Below are 10,230 nucleotides of genomic sequence, written 5' to 3' on the forward strand. Positions count from 1 at the left end.
CATTTATTGATATCAAAGATTGAAGATATTTTAACGCAGTTCTTGTAGAGTTTTAGAGTGTTTTGATGTATGTCCTATTTGTGGTGGTCTGGTTGTTTATAGGAGACCTTTCAGAACTTCTTTCAGGGCAGGCTTGGTGATGGTTGCTTCCTTCAACTGTTGCTTGTCTGAGAAGGTTTTGATGCTTCCCTCTAGTCTGAATGACAGTCTAGCAGGATATAGTATTCTTGGCTGAAAGCCTTTCTCATTGAGCACTCGATAGATATCTTGCCATTCTCTTCTGGCCTGTAGTGTTTGTATGGAGAAGTCTGCTGCTAATCTTATGAGTTTTCCTTTGTAGGTTACTCTTTGTTTTTCTCTTGCAGCCTTGAGGATCCTTTCTTTATCCTTATTCCTTTCCATTCTAAGTATGATATGTCTTGGTGTCTTTAGGTCTGGGTTAATTCTGTTTGGGACCCTCTGAGCTTCTTGAATCTTTATGTCTTTGATGTTGTCTAGACTAGAGAGATTTTCAGCTATTATGGCCTGGAGAATGCTTTCTTCCTCTCCTTCTCTTTCTTCCTCTGGTAAGCCAATAATGCGTATATTGTTTCTTTTCAAGTCATCCCATCGGACTCTATTGTTGTTTTCAGCATCTCTTAATCTCTTTTTGAGATCTCTTACTTCTTTTTTAGTTGTCTCTAATTCATCCTCAGTCTTTCTAATTCTGTCTTCAGCCTCATAGATCCTATTCTCTCTGCCCTCTACTGCTTTCTGGAGTTCATCTATTTTGTTGCCCTGCTCTGATACTGTTTTAGCTTGTTCAGCTAGTTGCATTCTTTTTTTTTTTTTTTTTTAATATTTTATTTATTTATTTATTTATTTATTCCCTATTGTTGCCCTTGTTGTTTTATTGTTGTAGTTATTATTGTTGTTGTCATTGTTGGATAGGACAGAGAGAAATGGAGAGAGGAGGGGAAGACAGAGAGGAGGAGAGAAAGATAGACACCTGCAGACCTGCTTCACCGCCTGTGAAGCGACTCTCCTGCAGGTGGGGAGCCGGGGTTCGAACCGGGATCCTTATGCCGGTCCTTGCACTTTGCGCCAAGCTAGTTGCATTCTTAGCTCAGCGATTTCAGCTTTCAGCTCTCTAATAACCATGAGATAATTAGAATTTTCTTCCATATTCTCATTTGTTGTTCCTGCATTTCTGATTACAATTTTTTCAAATTCTTTACTCACTCCTGTTATTATTTCCTTAGCTAATGTTTGGATGTTGAACTTGTTGTTTTGTGCTTCACCCTCTGGAGGACTTTTAGCTGGACCCTTGTCCTGGTTCGAGTCTCCAATATTTTTTCTTGCTGTTTTAACCATTTTATATATTATGTTATGAGTTCCCTTTATCAGTACTTTTCAAATTATTGATCACTATTGCCTGGATTGACTTGTGTCTAAGTAAGTTAATTAAAGGGTTTACAGTGGTGGAAGTTAACAGTTGTTTCAATCCCTGAGTTGGAGCTCAGTGGTTTAAAAGCCTCTTTTTTTTTTTCCTTCCCTGTAGGCTATGGGAGCCTGAGGGCTTTTAAACTATCAATAGGCTTCAATTTAATCACTGACTCCTGACCAAGAGATAAAGCAGGGTGTGGCAGAGATAATCCAGTGGATATGCAAAGAGACTTTCACAGCCCCTCAGCTATGCCACCGAGGTATAGGTCTTCTCCTGAGTTTCCTGGTTAGATCTCTGTCCCCTGGTGTCCCTCCCTGCCACTGCTCCAGATTCTGAGGGTAGTAGCAATGGAGACTCAGAGTTGCACTTGGTGAGTCTCTGGGGAGTCCTCTCCTCCCTTCAGCTGTCCCCTTGTTGGTGGAGCAGACTGGAGGTAGTGTCTCAACTGATAAACTGCTGAACTGTTAGCAGTCACTTAATCTCTCCTTAGGCTCCTCTCTCCTCTCTGTCACCAGCCACATGTGTTTGTACTCACCGGTGATTTACTGGCTTCCTGTGGTCATTCTAGTTCTGTCTTGTTTCGGTCCCGGGTGGTCTCCTTTGGTATTCCTAGTTGATCTGGGAGAGGAGAGGAGAGGAGAGGAGAGGAGAGGAGAGTAGAGGAGAGGAGAGGAGAGGAGAGAAAGCGATCTGCTGCTCGTAGCTCAGCCTCCGGAATTCGAATCCCGGAGACGTCATAATTTTAAATCCAGTGCTCTAGTTACAGAAATTCTTAATTAATTGCTCCAGGGAATAAGCAACGCTCCTCAGCTGATTTGAAAGTAAATTTGATGTTGAAAACCACTGATGAAAATACACCACACAACCCCTCGCTCACTAGACTTGTCCAGAGATGCTCAGACATGTCTAAAGCCTCAGATCAACATACAGGCATAGGCTTGTTTCCCCAGAACACTGGGTTTCTTGTGCTCACAGAAATAACTAATCTTGGGAGTTGGGTGGTAGCGCAGCAGGTTAAGCCCACGTGGTGCAAAGTACAAGGACTGGCATAAGGATCTGGGTTTGAGCCCCCGGCTCCCCACCTGCAGGGGAGTTGCTTCACAGGTAGTGAAGCAGTGCTGCAGGTGTCTGTCTTTCTCTCCCCGTTTGTCCTCCCCTCCTCTCTCGATTTCTCTCTGTCCTATCCAACAACAACGACAATAACAACTACAATAAAACAACAAGGGCAACAAAGGGGAATAAATAAATATTTAAAAAAGGCAGTCATCAGAAAACCTGAGAGGCACTGAGATCTCTTTGCTGGATCCACACACCAGACTGCTCTGCAGGAAGGAGGAGCCTGAACATCCCAAGCACAGACACACCTGGGCAGAGCTTCCCAGGAATTAGGTGAGCAGACAATGAAGCCACCCATTTGAGGATGGAAGCCCTGAGGTCAGGCACCCAGTGAAGAGGATTACAGAGAGGCTTCTTATTTCCTCCATCACTTAGAAAAGCCTGGCAAAACATCAAGAGCAGAGATTGGAACCTGACTCAATAGCTACAGAGACAAAGGGAAGGAGCAGAACCTTCCTTCATGGATACAACCCTTACTGGTCCCAGAAGCACCTTGAAGGTCTCAGAAGCAGAGTAAAGGATTCACCATGGCACAGGAAGGCTTCCTGGAAAAACTGATGTCAGAGGCCAGCTGCCCCGTGTGCCTGGATTTCCTAAAAGACCTGGTGAGCCTGGACTGTGGGCACCACTGCTGTGCTGCCTGCTGGACATCCTCCCCTGTCCTGTCTGCCGCACCACTGTGCCTACAGGAAGCAGCGGAAGAACAGCCAGCTGAGTGCCCTGGTCCATATGCTGAAGCAGTTGCTCAGCACAGGGAGCATGAGTAAGAAGCAGCAGTTGCTGCCCCTGTGTGAGAAGCACCAGCAAGTCCTCAGCCTGTTTTGTGAGAAGGACCTGGAGCTGGTGTGTGCCCAGTGCAGGGAATCCTGTGAGCAGCAGGGTCACCCCCTCACCTCCACTCAGGAGGCTGCTGTTCAGCACAGGAAAAAGCTCAAATCCCACCTGAAGACCTTGAGGAAATATCTGGAAGATGCTAAATGGGGCCTACAGATGCGAATCAATGAAAGAAGTGATTTCTGCAAGAAGGTGGAAAAGAAAGAGTTTGAATTAGACTTGGAATTTGAACATCTTAATCACTCTTTGAGAATGAATCAAAACATCATTGAAAATATTTCAACAACAAGACAACAAATAACCCCATCCAAAAATGGGGGGAGGACAGAATATTCACCACAGAAGAGATCCAAAAGGCCGAGAAACACATGAAAAAATGCTCCAAGTCTCTGATTGTCAGAGAAATGCAAATCAAGACAACAATGAGATATCACTTCACTCCTGTGAGAATGTCATACATCAGAAAAGGTAACAGCAGCAAATGCTGGAGAGGGTGTGGGGTCAAAGGAACCCTCCTACACTGCTGGTGGGAATGTCAATTGGTCCAACCTCTGTGGAGAACAGTCTGGAGAACTCTCAGAAGGCTAGAAATGGACCTACCCTATGACCCTGCAATTCCTCTCCTGGGGATATATCCTAAGGAACCCAACACATCCATCCAAAAAGATCTGTGTACACATATGTTCTTGGCAGCACAATTTGTAATAGCCAAAACCTGGAAGCAACCCAGGTGTCCAACAACAGATGAGTGGCTGAGCAAGTTGTGGTCTATATACACAATGGAATACTACTCAGCTGTAAAAAATGGTGACTTCACCGTTTTCAGCCGATCTTGGATGGACCTTGAAAAAATCATGTTGAGTGAAATAAGTCAGAAACAGAAGGATGAATATGGGATGATCTCACTCTCAGGCCGAAGTTGAAAAACAAGATCAGAAAAGAAAACACAAGTAGAACCTGAAATGGAGTTGGCGTATTGCACCAAAGTAAAAGACTCTGGGGTGGGTGGGTGGGGAGAATACAGGTCCATGAAGGATGATAAATGACATAGTGGGGGTTGTATTGTTAAATGGGAAACTGGGGAATGTTATGCATGTACAAACTATTGTATTTACTGATGAATGTAAAACATTAATTTCCCAATAAAGAAATAAATTAAAAAAAATAAAATAAAATATGCTTCAACGTGATGAAAGAAATATTTTGCAAAAAATTACAGAATGCAGAGGCCAGATGTCAGTCTACAGCTCCACAGTGAAGAGTCTGCTGAGAGAATTTGCTGAGATGGGTTCACAGGCAGACCTGGATCTACTGATGAATATCAGAAAATTTTACTTTCAGTGTAGCAAGTATAAAGACCTACAGATCCCAACCATATTTTCATACAAATTCACGGAGACTGTTCCTGGTCTTCCTCAAAGCTATTGTGGCCTACATAACATGATCAGCAAGTTTCAGGTGGGTTTGACACTTGATCTTGAAACTGCCCACCCCTGTCTCACTATCTGTGAAGTATAGAAGGTAGCCACATTTCCTCTTGAAAGGAGAGATGCAAATTGGTTTCCCAAACCCAAGGCATTTACTTCTCACACAGCAGCCCTGAGTTGTGAGGGCTTTTATGCAAGCAGGCATTTTTGGCAAATTGAACTCCAAGGCACAGTTGTGTGGTCCTTTGGGGTGTGCAAAGAATCTTTCCCCAGAGATGCCCAGATTCCACTGTCCCCAAGCAATGGCTGTTGGCTTTATCAGCAGTACACATACATACAACTTAGCCCACAGAGAGCACAGACCCATGTTGGAATTTTTCTGGACTATGAGTTGGGAGAACTTTCATTTTATGATATGAATCAGTGGTGCCACTTACATACAATCACTGACACCTTTACAGAAAGACTGATACCCTATTTCTCTGCTAAGCCTTCTTCCTCGTCATTTGTTATGAGAATCATTAAAGATGAATGCTGATGTTTTTGTAAATGTTCTTCACTGTAATTAGGCATTTTGATAATAAATACTTGAGCCATTAAAAAAAAGAAATAAATTCAGACCACAGTGGAATTAAACTAACACTTAACAATCAACAAAAGATTAGTAATAATCCCAAAATGTGGAAGCTCAACAGTGTACTACTTAACAACTACTGGGTCAAAGAGGAAATAAAGGAAAAAATCAAAATGTATCGAGAGTTCAGTGAAAATGAAGACACAAGCTATCAAAATATTTGGGACACAGCTAAGGCAGTACTGAGAGGGAAGTTCATAGCCATACAAGCACATATTAGGAAACAAGAAAAAGCACAAATAAACAACCTGATTGCACACATTAAAGACCTAGAATTAGAAGAACAAAGGAACCCTAAGGCAACCAGAAGGATAGATATAACTAAAGTCAGGAAGAAATAAATAGCATTAAAAAAAAAGAAATAACTAATCTAAACTTTTTTTACATGTAGAAACACTATGCTCATATATACTCTGTTTACCATATGCACTACATGTGCATGGATTTTTTGAAATAAAGATATTTATTTTATTTGGTATAAGGAGAGAAAGAATCAGACATCAGTCTGGTACATGTGCTGCCAGGAATCAAACTCAGGACCTCATGCTTGAGAGTTTAGTGCTTTGTCACCTCCCGGACCACTGGATTTTTTATTTCTTTTTAAAATTAATTAATTAATTGCCTCCAGGGTTATCACTTGGGGCTCAGTGCCTGCACTATGAATCCGCTGCTCCTGGAGATCATTTTTCCTATTTTGTTACCCTTGTTATTGTTGTTGCTATTGTTACTGCTGTTCTTGTTGTTGGATAAGACAGAGAAATCGAGAGAGGAGGGGAAGGCAGAGGGGGAGAGAAAGATAGATGCTTCACTTCTTGTGAAGTAACCTCCCCCTGCAGGTGGGGGCCTGGGCTCCAACCGGGATCCTTATGCCAGTCCTTGCGTCTTTGCGTCCTTGCGCTTTGCGCCATGTGCACTTAACCCATTCTGCTACCACCTGGCTCCGGGCAGTAGTACTTTAGATTCAAGAGCATGAGGTTCGAGAGTCAGGTGGTAACACAGCGGCTTAAGCTCAGGTAATGCAAAGTGCAAGGACCGGCGTAAGGATAAAGGTTCGAGTCCCTGGCTCTCCACCTGCAGGGGAGTCACTTCACAAGCAGTGAAGCAGGTCTGCAGGTGTCTTTCTCTCCCCCTTTCTGTCTTCCCCACCTCTCTCCATTTCTCTGTCCTATCCAACAACGACTACAACAATAAAACAACAAGGGCAACAAAAGGGAATAAATAAATATTTAATTTAAAAAAAAAGAGCATGAGGTTCCAAGTTTGATTTTTTTTTTTTTGCCTCCAGGGTTATTGCTGGAGCCCTGGAGTATGAATCCAAAGTTCCTGGAGGCCACTTTTCCCTTTTGTTGCCCTTGTTGCCTTGTTATTATTATTGTTAGATAGGACAGAGAGAAATCGAGAGAGGAAGGGAAGATAGACACCTGCAGACCTGCATGACCACCTGTGAAGCAACCCCCTTGCAGGTGGGGAGTCTGGGGCTCGAACCAGGACCCTTATGCTGGTCCTTGCCCTTTGCACCATGTGTGTTTAACCCGCTGCCCAGTGGGAAAGCTTCACGAATGGTGAAGGAGAGCTGCAGGTGTCTCTGTATCTCTCCCCCCATCTCAATTTCTTTTTGTCTCTATCTAATAAATACATAAATATTTAAAATTATTTAAAAAATAAACTAGGGGTGGTCGGGCGGTGGAGCAGTGGGTTAAGCGCATGTGGCGCAGAGCGCAAGGACCTGTGTAATGATCCCGGTTCGAGCACCCGGCTTGCCACCTGCAGGGGAGTAGCTTCACAGGCGGTGAAGCAGGTCTGTAGGTGTCTTTCTCTCCCCCTCTCTGTCTTCCCCTCCTCTCTCCATTTCTCTCCAACAACGAACAACATCAACAATGGCAATAATAATAACCACAATGAGGCTACAACAACAAGGGCAACAAAAGGGGGAAAAAATGGCCTCCAGGAGTGGTGGATTCATGGTGCAGGCACCGAGCCCAGCAATAACCCTGGAGGAAAAAATAAATAAATAAACTAGGAAAAATATTCCGGTGGGGTGACAGCATAATGGTTCTAGAAGAAGATTCTCATACTTGAGGCTATGAGGTTTCAGGTTTAATCCCCAGTACCACCATAAACCAGAGCTGAGCAGCTCTACAGTATAAACAGAATTAAATAAAAATAAACCTCTGCTATACTTGTGGGTGAGTATGGGTATATGATGCAACATGCTCAATGTGGGTGTGTTTGCAGAGGTATTGAGAAAAGTATGAGGCTTTGAGGTCACAGGTTCTAACCTACATACTACCACAATCAGTGCTCTGATGGGATGGGGAAAAAAGGTATGGGAGCAGGCCGGGTTGTGGCACACTGGGTTAATTGCACATAGTATGAAGCACAAGGACCTGCTCAAGGATCCTGGTTTGAGACCCTGGTTCCCACCTGCAAGGGGGTTGCTTCACAAGCGGTGAAACAGCTCTGCAGTTGTTTATCCTTTTCTCTATCTTCCTCTCTCTCAATTCCTCTGTCCTGTCCAATTCTTCTTCTTCTAGCGTTTGCCCTTCTTCCGTAGCCAGTCAACAGCGTCAGGTTGAGCCTGATGTAAAGTTTCGAGACCTCCTTTGAATCTGGAGAGGTGGCAGTCGTTGACTATGTAGTCCTGTCCAGTAAAATGGAAGAAATGACCACTAGGAGCAATTGTTTCCTAGCCTGAGCAATAACCCTGAATGCCCCCCCCCAAAAAAAAGTATGGGTGGTAGATAGCATTATGGTTTCCCAAAGAGACTCTCATGCCTGAGTTCCCACCATAAACCAGAGCTGAGCATACACCAAACCAAACCACCCACACTGGTGTCTGTGTGTGTTGAGGGGAGGAGGCAGTAGGAAAAGTGAATCTAGGGAGAGCAGGGGAAACTACTGAGGTTTTTTTAATTTTAATTTTTTTTTTCCTTAGTGAAAGGAACTTGGTTGTAGTTGAGGAAGACACTAAAGTAAGGTGTAAGGCTGGGCAGCAAACACAATATTTATGCAAAAAGCCTTTCATGCCTAAGGCACCAAATGTCCCAGGTTCAATTCCCACACCACCATAAGCCAGAGCTGAGCAGTGCTCTGGTTAAGTGGTTGTGGTGATGGTGGTGGTGGTCATAGTGATATGAAGATTTCCCAAAGCAGATGTTAAGGGGCTTAAACCGAGGCTTTAGCTCATAGTAAAATGTGTGCCTTCCTGGGTGAGCTATCTATTGGCCCTAAAATAAGGCATCTTATTTTAGGTAAGGCCCTAAGTTCAATTTTTAGCTTTGCATATATCAATGATACTCAGGTGCTCTCACCCCCTCCTCTTCATCTCTCTATTTTTAAAAATTTTATTAATGAGAAAGATAGGCAGAGAGAGAAAGAACCAGACATCACTCTGATACATGAGCTGCCAGGGTCTGAACTCAGGACCTCATGCTTGAGAGTTCAATGTTCCTTCCACTGTGCTACCTCCTGGACAACCTCTCACTCTTTCTCATAATAAATGAATTAAATAAATTAGCTATACTTAATTTTTTTAGAGACAGAGAGATAGAGAGGCAGAGAGGGAAATGCAAGGAACCATAGCACTGAAGCTTCCTTTAATGAGGTGAGGGCTAGGCTCATGGCAGAGCAACACACTATTCAAATAAGCTATTTTGATGGCCTGCCTACTTTTTTTTCTCTTTCTTCCTTAATTTCTTCTCTTTTCTTTTAAAGATTTATTTATGAGAAAGATAGGAGAGAAAGAACCAGACATCACTCTGGTATATGTGCTGCCAGGGATCGAACTCAGGACCTCATGGTGGAGAATCCAGTGCTTTATCCACTGAGCCACCTCCTGAACCACCCTTTTCTTTTCTTTAAAAAATTTTTTTTTATATTTATTTATATTTTCCCTTTTGTTGCCATTGTTTTTTTTATTGTTGTTGTAGTTATTACTGTTGTTGTTACTGATGTTGTTGTTATTGGATAGGACAGAGAGAAATGGATAGGAGGGGAAGACAGAGGGGGAGAGACAGACACCTGCAGACCTGCTTCACCATCTGTGAAGCGACTCCCCTGCAGGTGGGGAGCCGGGGGCTCGAACTGGGATTCGTAAGCCGGTCCTTGTACTTGCATCACTTGTGCTTAAACCGCTGGCTACTGCCTGACTCCCCCCACTTTATTTCTTTTTTTTAATTTTTAAAATATTTTTTATTTATTTATTCCCTTTTGTTGCCCTTGTTGTTATTGATGTCATTGTTGTTGGATAGGATAGAGAGAAATGGAGAGAGTAGGGGAAGACAGAGAGGGGGAGAGGAAGATAGACACCTCCCTGACCCTAGAGGCATTACAGATGTGACTGCTGTGTCACATGTGTGTCATTAGGTGGCAGAGAGAAGAGAGGCTTGTCTACGTCCAGTGCTCTGACTTGTTGGCGACTGGGTGATTGATAGTCTGAGAAAGATAGACAGCTGCAGACCTGCTTTACCACCTGTGAAGCGACTCCCCTGCAGGTAACCGGGATCCTTCCAAGGGTCCTTGTGCTTTGCTCCACCTGCACTTAACCTACAGCGCTACTGCCCTACTCCCCCCTTTTATTTCTTAAAGATTACTTTTCTGCAGCCCAGGAGTTGGTGCAGTAGATAATGTATTAGATTCTCAAGCATGATATCCCCTTTGTTTCCTCTTTTTATCCCCTTCCTCTCTCTTTCATAAATGGATGAATGAATAAATAAATCTTTTTAAGAAGCCTTTGGAAACTTCAAAATTATTTGAAAAAGAAGCATTAAATGAAACTGAGCAGTTGGCACAAT

General features: G+C 43.3%; 1 non-coding gene across 1 annotated transcript; it reads left to right on the forward strand.

The window, feature by feature from the left end:
• Positions 1–9,748: 9,748 nt before the first annotated feature.
• On the forward strand, positions 9,749–9,879 carry LOC132536530 (small nucleolar RNA SNORA17). The gene has a single exon (XR_009548072.1). It is a non-coding gene; the product is annotated as a small nucleolar RNA SNORA17 (small nucleolar RNA).
• Positions 9,880–10,230: the final 351 nt, after the last annotated feature.

The sequence above is a fragment of the Erinaceus europaeus genome, unplaced genomic scaffold (genome assembly GCF_950295315.1).
Source record: "Erinaceus europaeus unplaced genomic scaffold, mEriEur2.1 scaffold_882, whole genome shotgun sequence".
Classification (NCBI taxonomy): Eukaryota; Metazoa; Chordata; class Mammalia; order Eulipotyphla; family Erinaceidae; genus Erinaceus; species Erinaceus europaeus.